Below are 18,999 nucleotides of genomic sequence, written 5' to 3'. Positions count from 1 at the left end.
AATCTCTCCACCTCTTCCGAGGTCACAAGACACATATATCTTCCTTGCAGAGCCTCCATCTGGCAAGACATCATCTACTTTCACTTGCATTATAGACTCACAATCCAAAATGTCAGTGTCAACCTCCATTCAACCCATTTTATCCTAATGGGAAATGATCTTCAAAAGGATTCGATATGTCCTGGAATTACATGCAAATGCAGCTTCAACTAGCCTTAAACAAACCTCACAGGACTGACACTCTCCTTCAGTCCTTTGCTATTGGACAGTCAAGACTAACTAAAAATAGAATTTTGATTCTTTAACTGTTGCCAAGTAAGTCAGAAATGCCCATGAATGGGGGAAAACAAAGTGTTAATGTGAATCAATTTAGCACATCCAAACCCCGCTTAATAATAAAAAAAATCCTCTAGATGGTTTAAAGTAATAAAAAAGAACCATTCACTTTCCATAAAAACAGCCATTTTAGAACAACAAATATATATCACAGCCATCAATATTAAAATTCAAGCAACAGTCAATTACTGCGATTAAATTATCTTTAGAGCAGGGGATAATTGGGTGTTACTAAAATACAATGCTTTCTCATAAAAGATAACTGAAGCTGACACAAATTTTAAAAAGCTGTTTATCACTGTGCAGTTGGAGCGTGGGCAGGCCTCCCTCAGAAATGAATCCAGAAACTAACATCCTCAACTTGGGAGCGTTTTCTATAGGGGAGTTGTTCCAGCTCCGGGATAATTTAGGTTGGCATTTTCTGAACTTTTGCCAGCTCTACAGTATCCTTTTTGAGGTGAAGTCACCAGAACTGTACCCAGTATTCTAAATATGTTCACACCATAGGTTTGCGTAAAAGCATATGATATTCACAGTTTTAATTTTGATTCCTATCCCAATGACCCCCAACATGAATTTTGCTTTTTTCACAACAGCCACATATAGTCTCTACTCAGTTCAGGGGTTGCTTTTGGAAGTGCTAATTCCTGTTGCATCAGCAGTGGGTCCCATGAGTCCAATGGAACCAGCAGAGGCAGAGCAGCTATATTGAATCCTCCCTTAGTAATTTGATCTTTAATAATGCTTTAACATAAATTTACCATCTGGATATTACATTGATGTGGTGATTTGTTTGTTTCAATTTGTCAATAAGGTGTAGAACTTTATGTCTTGCCATCACTATTTGCCTCAGTGTCAGACTCCCTTCCTGCAAATGCCTTTTCATACACAGGCATCTTCCCTACATCTTCTACAGTGAAGACAGACACAGAGATCTTCTCCACACAAGCAATTTGTTGCACACTTGTGATTGTGGGTCCTTTACATGATATTGCCAACCTCCAGGATGTCTCCCATGCTCCCCCTTTATCCCATGTGAATGGATGTGTGTGAATGAGATGGCCCCAGCTACTTTTGGATGTGGCTCTGCCCAACACCAGGCCCTGCCCTATCCACCACCAGTATGGAATTCCCAACCACTCTCCCCCAAAGGGAATCAATCTCTGAAATTAAAAAGGTTTTAATTTTTAAATCTGTGACCATTCCTAGAGATGTCTGATTTGGCCATCCATGCATGCCTTAGTTATACTGGGCCTGTTCAGACAACATGCTAAGCTATAGTTAGGCCACTTTGCAGCAAATGGGTGTGTTTATACCATGGTTACATAGACACCATGGTTAGAAATGGTTCACACGACACAATAAACCATGGTTCATGTGACACAGTAAGCCATAATATTTTGCTCCAAATGCTTAACCGCCGTGGCTTTGCGTGTCATCTGAACAGGGTCATCCTGTTTGGATTACTGTAATATGCTCTACAATCATGGAATAGTAGAGTTGGAAGGGGCCAACCCCCTTATCAATGCTCTACATGGGGCTGCCTTCAAAAACTATTCAGGAACTTCTGTTGGTCCTGAAAGCTGTGGCCAGACTGTTAACCTGGTTACAGGGAGCACAGTACTCCCTTGTTACAACAGCTTCACTTATACAAAGTTATCAGCCATTCCCCTGATGATGTAAAATGTTCTGGAGAAAATATTCTTCAACACTTCATTTAAAAAGTGGTTATTGTTTCATCATTTTTAAAAAATACTTCAATGGGCTCTCAGAGGGGTAGACAAACACAATGCACCAAAAAGCCAACAACAACCTACCAACCCAAAACAATGATGATTGTAAATGCTTGTTCAGTATTCCAGGTAACAAAGAAATTAGGGGAGCAACAAGCCATGCTGCAACTCTGTCCATAGAGACTAAGATTCAAGCCAAAATTGATTTTCAGCTGACTTCAATTATGCTGTTGTTCTGCTCCTGGGTACAGCTTATAAGTTAGTAAGGGGCAGTGTTACAAGGTTTTAATGCAGTACATTTTCCTGATGGAATTGAACTGGGGGGTATTGGTCTTTAAAGATTTTAATGCAGTACATTTTCCTGCTGAATACTTCACCGTCTCCATGTGGAGAACAAAGGCATAAAACTGGGGGTTGCAGAGTAGGAGAAGGTCTTTATGGATGGTAGACACCCCATTCTCTTTCAGAAAGATGGTGGGTACCACCATGGGCAAGGGTTGTGTATATGTACTCCCATAAGGCAACAGAGGCAGTGCAAGAAGCTATCATACAGCCCATTCAGAGAGCTGTATCCACTAGCCCAGTTAGCCCAGTATGCCTATTTTGCTACTAAAGTGCTTAAGGGAGGGAGAGTTTTTGACTCAACAGAAACATCCCATTACCTAAATCCTCTCCTTTAGCAATTAGCACAGGTGTAACACCTTTGCTAACACTAAGACAATTGGGAGATGGATGAAGGGCAAATGACCCTTTCCTTGACCGTTCACCAATTTCATGGGGGGAGGCTGTATATATTATCTTAAAAATATAATGTAATGTACAAAACCCCTAGCATCTATATTTCTAATTCTCTGGTTTTGTACATGAGTTATTTATTGTACTCTTATTGTTGCCTATTCATGGTTGTTTGTAGATTCTTTAGATGACGTTGTTTTGCTTCTGTTTGTAAACAGTACATTCAGTGAGGTTTTTTTAGATTAGGGGAAATGGAGTATTATTTCTAATTGCAGAAAGAAAACACTTTCTATTTGTGTATTTGTGCTATTCTGCTATACTACAGTGCCACTTAGAGGTTATATAGCAGGAAAACAGGAAAGGAAATGCACCACGTGTAGTGCTTTGATCTCAATTATCAATCAACTAAAGTGAGATGCAGCAGATGAACAGCTTCATATAGAAATGCCCCAAGTGACTATAGATTTTGTTTCCTACTGACTCTGCTGTATCTCAGTTGCATCTGTTAGAAGCCCCAACTTTCCCCTAGTAGAAGAAAAATCTAGGTGGGCGGGCAGCATGACAGGTTTTAGTTTCCTTCGGCTGGGAGGCCATACTGGAGATATATAGTGTCTTTGTAATTTGTTTACTTACCAATATATAAGGAGACCTATTGGATTCAAGCAGACATCTAGAAGAAGGGAGCACAACCACTAATCCTGAACCAGGTTTCTCAATAGCATCTGCACCCTACAGTGCTTCACATTCAGGCAATGAAAAGCTCTGTCAGCTTTGTCAGTCTCTTCAAATCATCTTTGCCTCTCCTACCAACTGAGGAGTATCACCTTCCCAAAACAAGGGGTGGGGGTGGGGAGATTTCCAGGCATCAAGGAATCATAATGTTATTTTATTAAAACCATAAGCACTCATTATTACTCAGCGACAAGTCCAGTAATCTAGAAAGACAGGTTTAAAAGTTATATCTTTCATAAAGATATATCTTTAAAATAAAGAAAAGATATATTTTGTTATTGTGTATTCAATCTATCGATTCTTGCTTCTCTTGGTTCCCACAGATGCAACTTTAACAAACAGAGATACTATACAATTTACTTTGACAGATATCTAGGCTATAAAAATAAATTGGCTTAATCCATTAGTTGTGGGTAGGGGGAGGACAATAAGCTAATGAAATCCATTACTAAAAAGTTGCATGATGTATGAAATGTGGTTTTTACTAGCCTCTTATTCAATATGGAGATTTTGTGGACATGCCATTGACAAATTGGCACCATTTCTTGGAGGAAGGAGAGAGAAAGGATGTGAAATAAGGTTCAGATAATAAAAGCTTTGGAACGTATCGCGTACAACTAGGAGTCCCCCCTCTCCGCCTGAAGCTGTAAATAACAAATGGCATTAATCATGCTAATGTAGTACAATATTTGTTCCTACCCTGACATAGTCCATTTAAATGTTCAGGAAGATGTTACATATTCCTGCACTCAAGATACATCGAGCTGCATTAGTTCTATTCAATTAAACAGTGGGTTGTCAGATGCACTCAGAAGTAAAGAGGCTACTTCATCAATGAGGGACCTCTCTTGATCATGACAAAATTAATACTGGTGTTTGCAAACCCTTTTTTTCTTCCCCAAAACTGTCTATAGTCTTGATGTGATCCCGTGTGTCATACACAGACGGTGTATTTTGAAGCTCCCAGGCAAATGGTCCCAGTTCTAAGTTACAATTATATGCATAAAGATCAGGTACGAGCATCTGTCTTTTCACTGGGGTGCTTGGAATGCTCGTTTTACTCTGCAACCAACAACCTCGCAGCAGTGATGTCACTTCTGTTTCTCTGCCAAACATCGAATCAATAAACTTCTGGGAAAGGTAGAAGCCAAACAGCACTGCACTTTCTACAGAAGATTAGCTGAGCTGAAACATCTGACAGCTCTGTGTCAGCTTTTCACGTTACAAAATGAAACATTATTCCACTCCCTTCGCAGACAGACTCTGAAGGAGATGAAAGAGATGTTATGCTGCCAGACACTTAAGTCATAGCTATTCATTAGGCAAGAACAGAGAGAGAGAGAGAGAGAGAGAGAGAGAGAGAGAGAGAGAGAGAGAGAGAGAGAGAGAGAGAGAGAGAGAGAGAGAGAGCAATTTCAGTCTGGCTTAAGGCCTGGACATGGCACTGAAACAGCAGTGGTCACTCTGCATGAGGACTTCCTGCAGGAGAGAGACAGGGGGAGTGTTATCCTGTGGATTCTCCTCGACCATCCCAGGATTTAAGATCAGTTGTGGGGGGAGGGTTTGCTTGCAGTGTCTTTGAGGAATGACTCCAATGTGACTACCACATGTGACAAGGTCTTTTTGGTGGTTGAGCCCCACCTTTTGGAAATTCCACTGTCCTCCATGCCATTGTCATTTGAGCACCAGCTAAAGGTCTATTTATTTGTGCAGTCTTTGGCCTTAGCTAGACCTAAGGTTTATCCCGGGATCATCCTGGAGTCATCCCTGCCTGCTCCCAGGATCCCTTGTGTGTCATTATCCCGGACAATCCCGGGATAAACCTTAGGTCTAGCTAAGGCCTGAGGGAGGGGTACAGCCAAGTGCTCTACTTGTTTTTGGATTGATTTTAGGGGTGTGCACTGCCTCAGTCCTGAACCCCGAAACTGTGTCAGCACCAGATTGGGCTGATTCTCACCAATGACCAGCTGCTGCCCCCCACCCACCCATGGGAACTACCTGAAGCCTTCACTCATGCTGGCGAGCCACCTGTCCTCCAGGAGAGGTGGCTCTGCCCTGCCATAGATCTCTTGTTGCAAACCCCGCCTCGATCCAGAGGGAGAGGCAGGTAACAAATAAAATTGTTGTTATTGTTGTTGTTGTGGCTGGAAAAGACCATTACTGGCCACCATAGTTTGCAACAGAAGAACAGAAGAACTACAGCAAGCCAGAGTAGCTTTGCTTTCCTGGGACCTGCCAACCTGCAATGTTAGCTATTACCTAAATTCATGCCATCTATACACTTTTTCACTAGAAAGTCGAGCTCAGTCATTAGAGTTTACAGATTACACCATTCTTTGTCACTTTTGCAATCTTACTGTCTCTGGCCATTTCTCCACCTGCCTTTCCCCCCGGGATCATCCCGGATCATTCCTGTGCATCGAAATGACACACAGGGGATCCCGGGAGCAGGCAGGGACGATCCCTCCATTTTCCTGGGATAACTGTTAGGTGTAGAAATGGCCTCTGTCTCCGGATGAACATTTTAGCTTCCAAAGGGAAGCCAGTGCTAACAATAATAATGCATTGTGTATCAGTTTCATTTATAGTATCACACTATAATACAATGCCAATAACTCACCTTAACATTTGTTATCAGCCTATCTCCAATCCTTTAAAAAGTGGGATAAAGTTCAAAAAGCATGGGAGACGATCTGGAGGTTGCCAATGTCATGTAAAACACCTGCAAACTTCTGTGAGTGACCAATCACAATTGTGCAATAAAAGCCTCAGGAAGAAATGCTCAGAGAGATGTAGGGCAGAACCCTATGCTTGTTTAGAGAGCATGCTGGGAGTTGTAGGACTTCTTTCAGTGTAAACATGCATAGGATTGTGCCCTGAAATGTTCTCCAGCTTTGAATATGGCAACCCTAGTTGGGAATGCTCATTTTTATCATTTTGTAAAGTGTGTTGTTTGATTTTCAAACCACTCTCCTTGGTCTCTAGATGCTGACTTTCTGATTTGGGCAGGGAGATGCATGTCAATTCATGTACATGGGCACAAAATGTCAATTCCCTTCAAGTGTCCCCATAACACGTGTCGCGGAATGTTTGCAGCTATTTCTATAAGTACAATCACATTTATTGTGAGATTAAACAATAACTTTTTAAAAAGGAACACTTGTCTCATAAATTGAAACGTTGCTCACAAAGATGCATTAAAAACAAAGCTTTATTTTTTTGTCAAACCCTGTTAAAGGATTTTTTTAAAATAAAAAACAAAAACAAAATACAAATTTAATGTTGGCTGCTAGACTTCTTTTTTTTAGGCTTCTCTGTAAAAAGATATGCAGAATAATGGAAAGGATGTGCTTTATTTTCAGATCTCTGCCATTATTCAGAATTTATCATTTATTGTTTTTCCAATCTCTTTGGAGATTTGTTTTGTGGAGAGGAGCAATCAAGATGTCAATCAAATAAAAACATTTTGCCTAATGCAATACCGAATGTTAACTCTTTTAACAGTGAACTGAAAACCAATGGAAAATTTCCATAGAAAAGCTGCTGCAAAACTCAACCGTATAGCCCTACCTGTGAGATAAGGAGCTGCTCTATATGGAGTCAGACCAACATTCGCCTTGCACCCAGATTATTAGCCTTGGCTGAGAGCAACTCCAGAAGATGTTATCCTTGGGTTGTTGGAATGTGTCTATAATAGTTCTGAAAGAAACCTGTAACTAAAGATTTGGCTGGTTAGTTGGAATCACTCTGTGAAATTCAGACCCACCCAGCCAACATGGTTTCTTGCCTCTCATTGCTGGATTACATAAGAAGAGCCATGCTGGTTCAACCAGCACTCTGTTCACACAGTGGCCAACCAGCTGTTGATGAGAGAACCACAAGCACGACACAGTATCACAAAGCTGCATGATTTGACTATCTTGCCCCCCAGTCATCCATATCACTGTCTCTGAACTATCTTCTTTGTTTCTGTAACTCTTGACCCAACACTCAGTGTGAAGTTTTGGACCTAGTCCTGCTTTCCCTTTCACTGCTCCTTCCTTTATATCTCCATTGCCCAGTCTTTCTTCAGGTCCCTGCTTTTCAGTCAACTATCTACTTTGCTGCCACCACCACATCTTTTAGCCACCACATCTGCTGACTAGTGATGAGAAGGACAGAGTGTTCTGTTCCATTCTGGTACATAGTTTAGTTCTGGCTGGACATTCAAGGCCTGTTCAGATGCATACAGGGAAGGGTGGGTAGGGGAACTATGGAGTGAGGAAGGGTGGGAAAACCACTACAAGGTGGGGCATAAAATGACTGGCAAGCACATGGTGTCCCATGGTTGACTTTTCCCTCCCTATTCCATGGATAAATCTATGTCTCCCGCTGTCACCACCAGTTATCCCAGCAGCTAGAGTAGTGGGGAAAGGGGTATAGCAGTTGCTCCAGCCGTCGCTATGTAACAGCAACCATAGAGAAAGTCCATGCCAGCTAGATGCTCTAGCCAGCCGTCTCTATGATTGTGGGAATTTCCCTGTGGAGCAGCCACAATGAACTACAGGGAGCCTGCCACAAGACATGAGAATCACCCTCAGGGCACATTACCCCCCACTTCAGAAAGTAGGTACGGTGGTGGGAATTTGAGCCATCATGGGGTGGGGGTGGGGAAACACATGACACACTAACCCAATGTGGATCACAATCCACGGTGGGTTAGCAGGACATCTGAACAGGCCCTCAGAATCATCATTACAACATTGCTTAATTTTGAAAATTAAAAGAACTGCCCCTCCATAGTTTTAACAGTTCAATTTCCCCTCAGAAACATTCTGAAACAGATTCCAGCCAACCAACTTTTGTTCCAGAAACCATTTGAACTGCAAAATCTGGGACAGAATTCAGTTAAGGCAAATTCCATCTCTACTCTCAACCAATTTCCTTAACATTTGTCTCTCTTCCTCCCAATATCATACCTCTGCTGATCTTTTATTATTTATTTATTTTCTGTTTGGACCCTTCTTAACTTAATTCCCAGTCTTCTCTACTCTTTTCCTCAAGCCTAATTCTCTACCTATCCTTCAATTTCCTATTTGTTGTAAGAATGAAAGCAGGGAATTCATAAATTCCGCTGAGCCCCTTGAATGGGAAATTAATATGCAAAAAATGACATGTTATAGTTCTGGAAAGTTCAACTCAGAACAACAAGCTTTCCATAAAAGCCCAGTCCTCCTTTCCGTACTGTTACCCTAATTATAATCCATTTCCATACTTGGGCAAACAGTCCCTAAACAGGTGATACCTGGGGCATTTCCATCATGAAATTTCACTGAAAACTAGATACTGGGAGAAGGGTTCCAGCCTAGAAAAAGAAGGGGGAAAGATACACAGCAAGAATTGTCTGAACTATGCATTCTGGTAGAAATTACTTTAGAGAAGAAGCTGAAACATACAATACATTGTGAAGAGTCTTTGGGCAGGGAAGGGTGGAATTTGTACCCAAGTCTTCCTGGATTAAAATACAACTTAGAGGGAAATGATGCTTCTTATTTTGAAAAAATATTTTGGAAAAGCAATTCACCAGCAGTTATAATAATCAAAATGAAATGGTGCAATCATTTGTATTATTTTTCTCTTTCCATAAACGGGGAAAATGCTTACTTTTAAGTTGACTTTAACGAAATCCATTTTAATGAAATCCATGGTGAAATCCATTATATATGAAGAAGTTGAGAATAATCAGATTTCTATGCAGAAATGTGGAGAAATATTGATATAGTTTGGTGATTTCTACCGTTCCATTTGCACCAACATAAGAACACAAGAAAAGCAATGCTGTATCAGACTTAAGGTCTGTCTAGTCCAACATTCTGTTCCTACAATGGCCAACCAGATGCATATGGAAAAGCCATAATGGGACATGAATGCAATTGGACACGCCTGCTTGTGTTCACCAGCAACTGGTATAAAGATGCATATTGCTTCTGATACTGGGAGTAAAATAATAATAATAATAATAATAATAATAATAATAATAATAATAATAATAATAGTTACCTGCCTCTCCCTCATGATATAGAGCCATCATGAGCAGTAGCCATGGATAGATTATCCTTCATGAATTTCTTTAATCCTGCTTTAAAACCATCTGAGTTGGTGAACATCACAACAGCTTGTAGTAGCAAACTCCATAGTTTAACTATACACTGTGAGAAGAAGTACTTCCTTTTGTATCCAGTTTCATTGACTCAGGCCATGGCTAGACCAGGCCTATATCCCGGGATTGTCCCTGGATCATCCCTGTGCATCCAAATGACACACAGGGGATCCCGGGAGCAGGCAGGGACGACCCCTCCATTTGCCTGGAATAATCCTTAGGTCTAGCCAAGGCCTCAGTTCCTCAGACACCCTTCCTTAAAAGATAATTTTAGGCATGGCTATCTTCTCTACATCTTCTGCAGTAAGGCGAGATGCAGTGAAGATATATTGACCTGGGGCTGTCTATATGCAGCTGTGAATCTACACTGTTTCAGTTATATAACACAGCTGCAGATTCGCAACCACTATGGGGCTTTCCCGTGAAGCTGCGCAGAGAAAAAGTCAGGGACTTACCCTGAATTTTTTGGTGGGAGCAAGGTCAGTATGGTTCTTCCGCCATCTGACCTCACTCCAAGGCCGATTCAGGCAGTGGTCCTGGTGGAAAGTGACTGGCGATTGGTTGCTGGAAACCAGGAAGAAGATAGGGGTTGCTCTGGTACCCGGATGACTGCCGAACCCCCCAGGTAAGTAAAACTGCAGGGGTTTTTTTTGGGGGGGGGGAAGATGGCACCAACTTGGCACTGTGATGACAGCCTCCTGATTCATACATCATGAAAAGCCACCATGGGATAATTAATGGCCATTTTAAATATGCTGCCTCCATCTGGCCATTGCTGTGGTTTTATTTATTTATTTAATAACATTTCTATACCACCCAATAACTGAAGTTCCCTGAGTGGTTTAGAGAAATTAAAACCACAAGTACTGCATAAAACAATATAAAATATAAAAGCTTAAAACTGCAGTATAAAAAGTACAACCAGAATAAAACCGAGCAGCAAGCAGAGATTTAAAATACAGTAACAAATTTAAAACAGCACAGTGAAAAGACTTGAACGCTAAAGTGTTAAAAATCATGGGAAAATAATAAGGTCTTTACCTGGCACTGGAAAGAGCACAACGTAGGTGCCAGGCGAACCTCTCTTGGGAGCTCATTTCACAATTGGGGTGCCGCAGCAGAAAAGGTCCTCTTGCTGGGAACCACTTGCTGGGAACCACCCAAAGATGATCTTTGGGTCAATGCAGGTACATATGAAAGGAGACGATTCTTCAGATAACCTGTCCCTTAGCAAATTTGGGCTTTAAATGTTAATACTAGCACTTTAAATCAGGCCTGGGCATGGACTGGCATCCAGTGCAGCTGGAAAAGTACTGGCATAATATGATCCCATTAGCCAGTCCCCATTAACAATCATGTCATGCAAACCCAGGTGACAGGGGTTGTGCAAGAGTTAAACATCACTCACATAATGCACAGTTTGTTCTAGGGTTATGCAAGGATTCTTTAACCATCACACAGCCCCCATCACTTGGGTTCACATGACACAACAAGCCACAACCACCAGCAGCCAGGGCTTGCATATTCAAAATAGCAGGCAACACATTCCACGGTACCCCGAGGGCTAACTAACACACAGTGGCTTGTCATGACGTGTGAACTGCCCCATTTACCAGGTTCAGATGACATGCTGTGGCTCATCCTTGGTGTCAGGTTATCGCGGGCATCAGGTTCCATATCCAACCTTAGCTCAAGGATTGTTATGTCGTGCGAATATGGAAAGTGTGGGTTATGCGAGGATTAAAAAACACTCACATAACCATAAAACAGACCCTCGTTTAACCCTTATATAACCCATTTTCGCCAGGTTCACATAGTATGACAACCCGTGAGCCAGGATTGCATATTCAAAATGGCAGCCAGATGCACCGCCACCTCTCTGTTGGTGAATCTAGCAAGCATGATCCAGTCAAAGCTTTACTTTGAGTTTAATGAAAGGGCATGTGTTTAAATCTCCACAGCTAAAATCCATAGGACTTAAAAGTGCTTAACTCTAGCCATTGTTTCATTTGACTATTCCCTGCTGCACTAAACACTTTAGGGGATTAATTCCCCCTTCTCTCTCCCTCTCTCTCTCTCACACACACATATGAAGCATTGTTTACACCCAGATGTGAATCACAAATATGTTGTACCATACAAAGTGAATTTCTATTTATACATTCCTCTTGCTGAGAGGTATGTAAAGAAGTGGATATAAATTAAGTAGAGCAGCTCAATCACTCGTTCTGGTGTTTATCTAACTAAGGAATAACAGAACACAGCAAAAGTTGAAAATCAGCTCGTTTTATCAACTGGTTACTTGTAAGAATTGTTTTTTAGACTTTGAGTCCCCCCCTTTTTTACTTTTCTTTTTTGCTAGTCTGCTTGATCCTAGAAAGAAAAAGGAACAACAGCTTTCTTTAGGTTATGATTATTGTAGCATTTGTGTTGCCAATTATGATGCAACAAACCACACCACTGGCCTCATAAGGCCCTCAGGGATTCTGACCTCTCTGCCACAGAGAGAAATGCTCTTACTTCTGAGCATCATCAGCTGATCAAAGATAAGTGCTTTGCCCTGGTTAGCACTGAGAAAGACATGCAGACACTTGTCCTGCTGATCAGGGAGTTGTTGAATGATTTGGTCCTGTTTCCTCCTGAGTAGCCATGTAGAGCTTGTCCTGCTTACTTGTGAGTAGACATGCTGCTCATGCTCACTTCTGAATTGACATGTTTCCTAATACCTATTGGTAACAATGGAATTGGGGGGGGGGGTTTCAGCCCTGCCTACATTTGCCTGTAAATCCGCCCACTTTGCTATTGGCCCTGCCCACACTGAAACATGTCCCCCAAGAGCTTGTACAAGATGGAATCTATCTGTAAGATCAAAAAATGTTCCCCTTCCCTGCGGTAGAGTGTGATGGACAATGGTAGGCCATATGAGGGCTGTGCCTTTTTATAAATGAAAAAAAAAATGCAACCAACGTTTTCAGAACACTAATACTTGAGTTTACATATAGACAGTGCTGTGCTAGATGGACCAGTGATCTAGCTCACATAAGACAGCTTCCTACGTTCCATAATTCAGCAGCCATTATTTCAAACTAGCTAAAGGCCCATCAAAATCGACGGCTAGCGAAGGGAGAGGGGCCCACCATGCCGTTCTTCTCCAGTATCTTCCACCTTCTCCCGGTCCCCAGCTTCCAATCCATCATTCTGTTTGTATGTCTAATACGTCTGAAAAAGTGGCAGTGAAATAGCAAGTTGGTCTTTTTCAGAGGCATGCACCAAAAGTAAGAAAATGGAGTTATGTAATGAAGAAATAGGGCATTCTTTCCATTGACCGCCACAGAAAAAAAAAGTGTATTTTATAATGGGTAACAGATGACTCTGGCAAGAAACAAATTTGGAAATATCAGCAAGGACATTTCCGAAAACAATAAAATTTACGTTGTATCAGAAGTAGTGAATGTGTGTGTACTGGTTTGCTATTGTTTCTCTTTAAATCTATATATTTCTGTTTAACTTGCCATGTGGCTTTGGCCCTGTCGTAGGTGAGGAAAAAGCTTAAAGCATTCAGACTTGGAACATTATTCTCTTCCTTTTGTTTTAAGGGCGGGGGAAAAAACCATAAAGAGTGAACATCCACTGAGCTTATAAATCAGTTCTGAAACATAAAAATCAGTGAAGCTCTATGGGGAATGTTTACCAAAGTGTTCTATAAAGAAGTAACACTGAGGTGTAACAAATAGATGAAGATTAAGTAGTTGCTATCAACAACTACACACTCAGGAAAATTACAAAGCAACGGTGTCTTTCTTTTCTGATGACAGGAGCAAGAACACAGACCTCTTTGCTTTCCACGTTAATTTGGGTAGAAAAGCAGATATGTACAGGTTTAAGGTGCTTCTGGGCGCATGTAGAGGTGGCAGCTTTGGTTGCCTACATAGTTGCCTGCTGTAGCATTTGACATAGTCAAGGCTGGTGTTATATTCCTCAGGAGATTCTCCACATGCATTGTGGGAATCCAACTGTGGACCAAAAGAGGACAAGTACGGGCTGAATGAAGCATCCTCCATTTCTGAACTGCAAGGATCAAAATTACTATACATGCACTTCTGACAGAATCATCCTCATCTTGTGCTGTGATTGTGGCTCATTCTCTAATAAATATGCTTGCAAGAACAATAGAGGACAGTAGGACGTTAGGCTGGTCATTGTGCAGAAATGTTTCTCTCAGTGAGTTCATTTGGGATCTGAACTGCCTTATGGGGTCTGTATTACCCGTTGTGATGTGACATCATCACAGCGTGAGATCCCTTCAGCACATAGTGGTAATAATCAATGCATACCGAAGAGTAATCTGTCATGTTTCATTTGAAGATGGCATCTTCTCCCATTTTATCTGGGACTTGTAGGGGTTGCTGTAGTTCTTCCTGTGGTTGGACTTAGTTTTGCTTGTTGTTGTTTTGAAACACCCACCACATATATAACTTGCTTAGGTTTAAGACCCTTTTTCAATTATTCTTTGCATCATAGCTCCATTTGTTTTCCATTTATAGTGCAGAATCCGCTTGAGGAGAGAAAGCCAATATCATCCGCCTAAAGGGGAAGGAGAGTTGTACCACATGAGTCTGCACTCTGCACATGGAGAGCATAGCAGGTTCTTCTTTGAGATTTTAATACACACAAAACCTCAGTGCGCATGTAGAAGAGAAGTAGAGGGTGCCAATCTGACGAGTCTTTTTCATGAGTAATATATATATATATATATATATATATATATATATATATATATAAAATCCATAATGGCTGGTTGCCATCTTCCATATATTTGAGCCCTTCCTGGCAACAAAATATATACAGGACTTCAGTCAATAACTTCCCTTCTTCTACCCAGCAATTTCTAAATCCCTTTGGATGGGATTACCAGGTTCCTGGCTTGGGAGAAAAATAGGTCAAGGAAACATGGCTTCCAGGACTGGGGGAAGACCTCAATCAATTATTATTATTATTTATTTATATAGCACCATCAATGTACATGGTGCTGTACAGAGTAAAACAGTAAATAGCAAGACCCTGCTGCATAGGCTTACAATCTAATAAAATCATAGTAAAACAATAAGGAGGGGAAGAGAATGCAAACAGGTACAGGGTAGGGTAAGCAGGCACAGGGTAGGGAAAAACTAACAGTAGAAAGTAACAGTAGAAGTCTGCACAACATCAAGTTTTAAAAGCTTTAGGAAAAAGAAAAGTTTTTAGTTGAGCTTTAAAAGCTGTGGTTGAACTTGTAGTTCTCAAATGTTCTGGAAGAGCGTTCCAGGCGTAAGGGGCAGCAGACGAAAATGGACGAAGCCGAACAAGGGAAGTAGAGGCCCTTGGGCAGGCGAGAAACATGGCATCAGAGGAGCGAAGAGCACGAGCGGGGCAATAGTGTGAGATGAGAGAGGAGAGATAGGAAGGAGCTAGACCGTGAAAAGCTTTGAAGGTTAACAGGAGAAGTTTATATTGGATTCTGAAGTGAATTGGAAGCCAATGAAGAGATTTCAGAAGCGGAGTAACATGGTCGGAGCGGCGAGCCAAGAAGATGATCTTTGCGGCAGAGTGGTGAACAGAAACCAACGGACTGATGTGAGAAGAAGGAAGGCCAGAGAGAAGAAGGCCAGAGAGAAGAAGATAGAATTCACTTTTGGGAAACCTTTAGGGAAATGATTGGGGAACTGCCATACTGGGGTGTTAAAACTCATTTTATAAACAACTGCAACAGTCACTCAAATTGCCGCTATTCGCCTTTGTATATGGATTTTCCATGTCTAAAGAAAGCAAAGTGGAACTCCCTGCTGAGAGAGGTTAGGGTTGCTCCCTCTCTACTGCCTTTCTGCAGGCTGGCAAAAACCACTTTATTAAAGTGAGCCTTTGGTGTGTAAGCAGGCCTGTTGAGATGGATGCTATTTTTACTCTGTTGTCATTGTGTTTACATTGCTTTTCACTGTGTTTTAACATATTTGCTTACTATTCTTTTTAACAGAGATTGTAAGCCGCCTTAAGTGCCATTTTTGGTAGAAAGACAGGGTAGAAATCAAATCATTAAATAAATAATAACATTTAAATTCTAAAATTAGCCATTCCCAACCTTAACCTTTAATTAATAAAATATTATTATAATTTCCCCCCATTTTTAATGAATAACCATATATCTCTCAAAATGTGTATTTTAAATCTGGAAATTTTTTGCATGCAACATTTCCTTTTAACTCCATTGCCCTAAACCAGTGGTTTTCAAACTTTATTCTGGGAGACATTTAGAAGCTTGTCAGAGGTTTCTTAAGGAGAATAGCACAGAGAGCGTTTTCAGAGAGGGGGGAAATCACATTTCCTTACTGTTGCTTTGCTTCCTTCTTCTCTTCCATAATAGGACAGGCAGAATCACATGGGGAAGAAAGAGTAAGCAAGCAGCGACCATGGCCATTTCTACACCAGCCCGAAAATGCAGGCTGGTCACGGCCAAGTTCCTGTGTGCCCAAATGATGCACAGGGACTCCCAGAGGCAGTGGGTGGATGAGCACACATTTTCCCGGGGATAAATAATCCCTGGGAAAACCCGATTCCTCCTGCAGCCTCGGGAGCATCGTGAGACCGCGGGAGGTGTGTGGCCGCCTGTCCTGGCTTCTTCCCTTCTCCCTGTGAGTATCAGGGATCAGTAGAGGGAAGGAGCTGGGCCGGGAGGAATCAAGGGTGGGTGGGGGAGCGGGAGCAGGATTTTTTGTTTTCCACTTACCTTTCACTGGAGCGCAAGTGTGCTCCAGCTCCTGTAACTTAAAAAAAATGGCCGCCTCCACTTGCGCGATGTTCCTCCTCCCATCCCTGATGTCACGCTGGCTGTTTGCACATGGGGGACAATCCCAAAAGGAGATACGTTTGGGATGGCCCTCCCACCCACCCACCCACTACATCTGTATGGTATAGAAAGGGCTAATGTGACCCATTCAGTGGGAATTTTATAGCGCAACCTCTCCTTCACACAGCAGGAAATAGCACCAATTATCATTATAGCTGAGAAGAATTGGATTTTCCACAGGTTGACCATATAAAAAGGAGGACAGGGCTCCTGTATCTTTAAAGGTTGTATAGAAAATCGAATTTTAGCAGAAGTCATTTGTTTGCATTCAGCACCTGGTGAAATACCCTTTTCATCACAACAGTTAAAGCTGCGGGAGCTGTACTAGAGTGACCAGATACAAAAGAGGGTAGGGCTCCTGCAGTTTTAAGTGTTGTGATGAAAAGGGAATTTCACCAGGTGCTGCATGCATATAAATGAGACCTGCTGAAATTCCCTTTTCTTCACAACTGTTAAAGATACAGGAGCCTTGTCCTCCTTTTCAAATGGTGAGCCTAATTTTCCATGTCTCACTTTGTAGTGGGAAAAAGCAACAGAAGGAGCAGGAGACGTTGTCAAAATGAAGATCTGTGAGTGGCCAGTCATGAATGTGCTGGCAGGCATTAAAGATTATTTTAGATAAAATGGGATTTGGAAATAAATTTAAAACTATAATAGAACAGTTATATTCCCAAAATACAGCTGTAGTGGTGGTAAACGATGGACTGACTGAAAAGATACGACTAGCCAGAGGTACAAGACAAGGATGTCCGCTCTCGCCGGTCATGTTTGTAATGGTTATGGAAGTATTGGCGAACGCAATAAGAGATGATGGAGAGATAGAAGGAATTGGAGATGTAAGGAAAATAAAATTGAACATGTTTGCGGATGATACCCTATTGACTATTAAGAATCCAATAAGAAAAATAGATAGAATTAAACAACAATTGAGAGAATTTGAAGAAGCTACAGGATTAAGAATAAATTGGTCCAAATCAGAGATGATTTTGTTTAATCATACTAAGAAGGAAGAAAAGGAATGGGAACGTAAGGGAATAGAAATGAGAGTTAAGGAACAGATTAGATTACAAAAAACTTAGATAATTTAGAAAAGGAGAATTTAACGAGGTTAAAAAAAGAGGTATTAGAAAAATTGGAAAAATATAAAAGACTAAATCTATCTTGGTTTGGAAGAATAGCATTAATAAAAATGAAGATTTTAGCTAAGATTAATTTTGTGTTTAGGATGTTACCAATAAAAATTTCAGAAGTTGAGATAAAAAGTTGGCAAAATATTATTAACAAATATTGTAACGGAGATAAGAAAGTGAGGGTAAATAAGAATAAATGGTATTTAAGCCAAAAAAAGGGAGGATTGGATCTCCCAAATATAAAATTATACTATGTAGCAAACAGGTTAAGACATATTGTAGAAGCAATTATAGGAGTAGGAGATTTAGATTGGATGGAGGATAAAACTACATGTAATGTAGAGATGAATTTGGAAAATGTTTTTTTTAAGGAAGGAGGGAGAAAGTGGGTTGAAAGTATAGATAATCCACTCCTGAGGTCTCAATGGGAAATTTGGAGTAAATTTAAAGGGAAGCTGCTTCCGAGCAACTCTCCCTTGTCACCGGTAATAATGTTAAAAATTTCCCAGAGGAACTGAAGGGTAGATTAAGTAAAATATTAAAAGAGAAAAACAAAATGAAATTAAAGGATTGGTTAAGAGATATAAATACAAGAGAAGATATGGAAGAGCTGTTAAAGGGAAAAAATTATCTTGGTTAGAGTATAGGCAATTAGAACAGTGGAATAAAAAGTGGATTAAAGAAAATAGAGTTTTTAGAGAAATGACGAAGTTTGAGGAGTTAATAGTAAATAAGGAAAAAGGTAAAGGAGGAAGTATAGTCTTAAAAGGGTTAATGAGCGAAATATATAAAATATTGTTAGAAAAAGGGCTAATGGATAGCTCAGGAAAAATGGTATGGGAGACAGATTTGAAGGTACAAATAGGGCAACAGAGCTGGGAGGGACTGTGGAAACAAAGAGTGTTGAGAAGTATGTCAGTGAGAATAAAAGAGAATTACTTTAAAATTTTGTGGAGGTGGTACCTAACCCCGATTAGATTGAATAAGATAAATAATCAGCATTCAGCAAATTGTTGGAGAGGTTGTGGGGAAAAAGGAACGTATATACATATGTGGTGGGAATGCAAATATGTACAAAGATTATGGAAGATGGTGTTTTTTGAAATTGAAGAAATAGTGGGAATAAAAATAGAACAAACACCAAAAATTGCATTACTGTCACTATTTGAAGATTTAAATTGTGGAAAAGAAATTAAAGAATTGATATCGAGTTTGCTGACTGCAGCACGATTGATGGTAGCTAGGAACTGGAAGATTCAGGGGGAATATTCTATTGAAGAATGGTATAGAGAAGTTTGGGATATAGCTATTAAT

The sequence above is a fragment of the Elgaria multicarinata genome, chromosome 10 (genome assembly GCF_023053635.1).
Source record: "Elgaria multicarinata webbii isolate HBS135686 ecotype San Diego chromosome 10, rElgMul1.1.pri, whole genome shotgun sequence".
Classification (NCBI taxonomy): domain Eukaryota; kingdom Metazoa; phylum Chordata; class Lepidosauria; order Squamata; family Anguidae; genus Elgaria; species Elgaria multicarinata.
Note: the sequence above shows the minus strand (reverse complement) of the source record.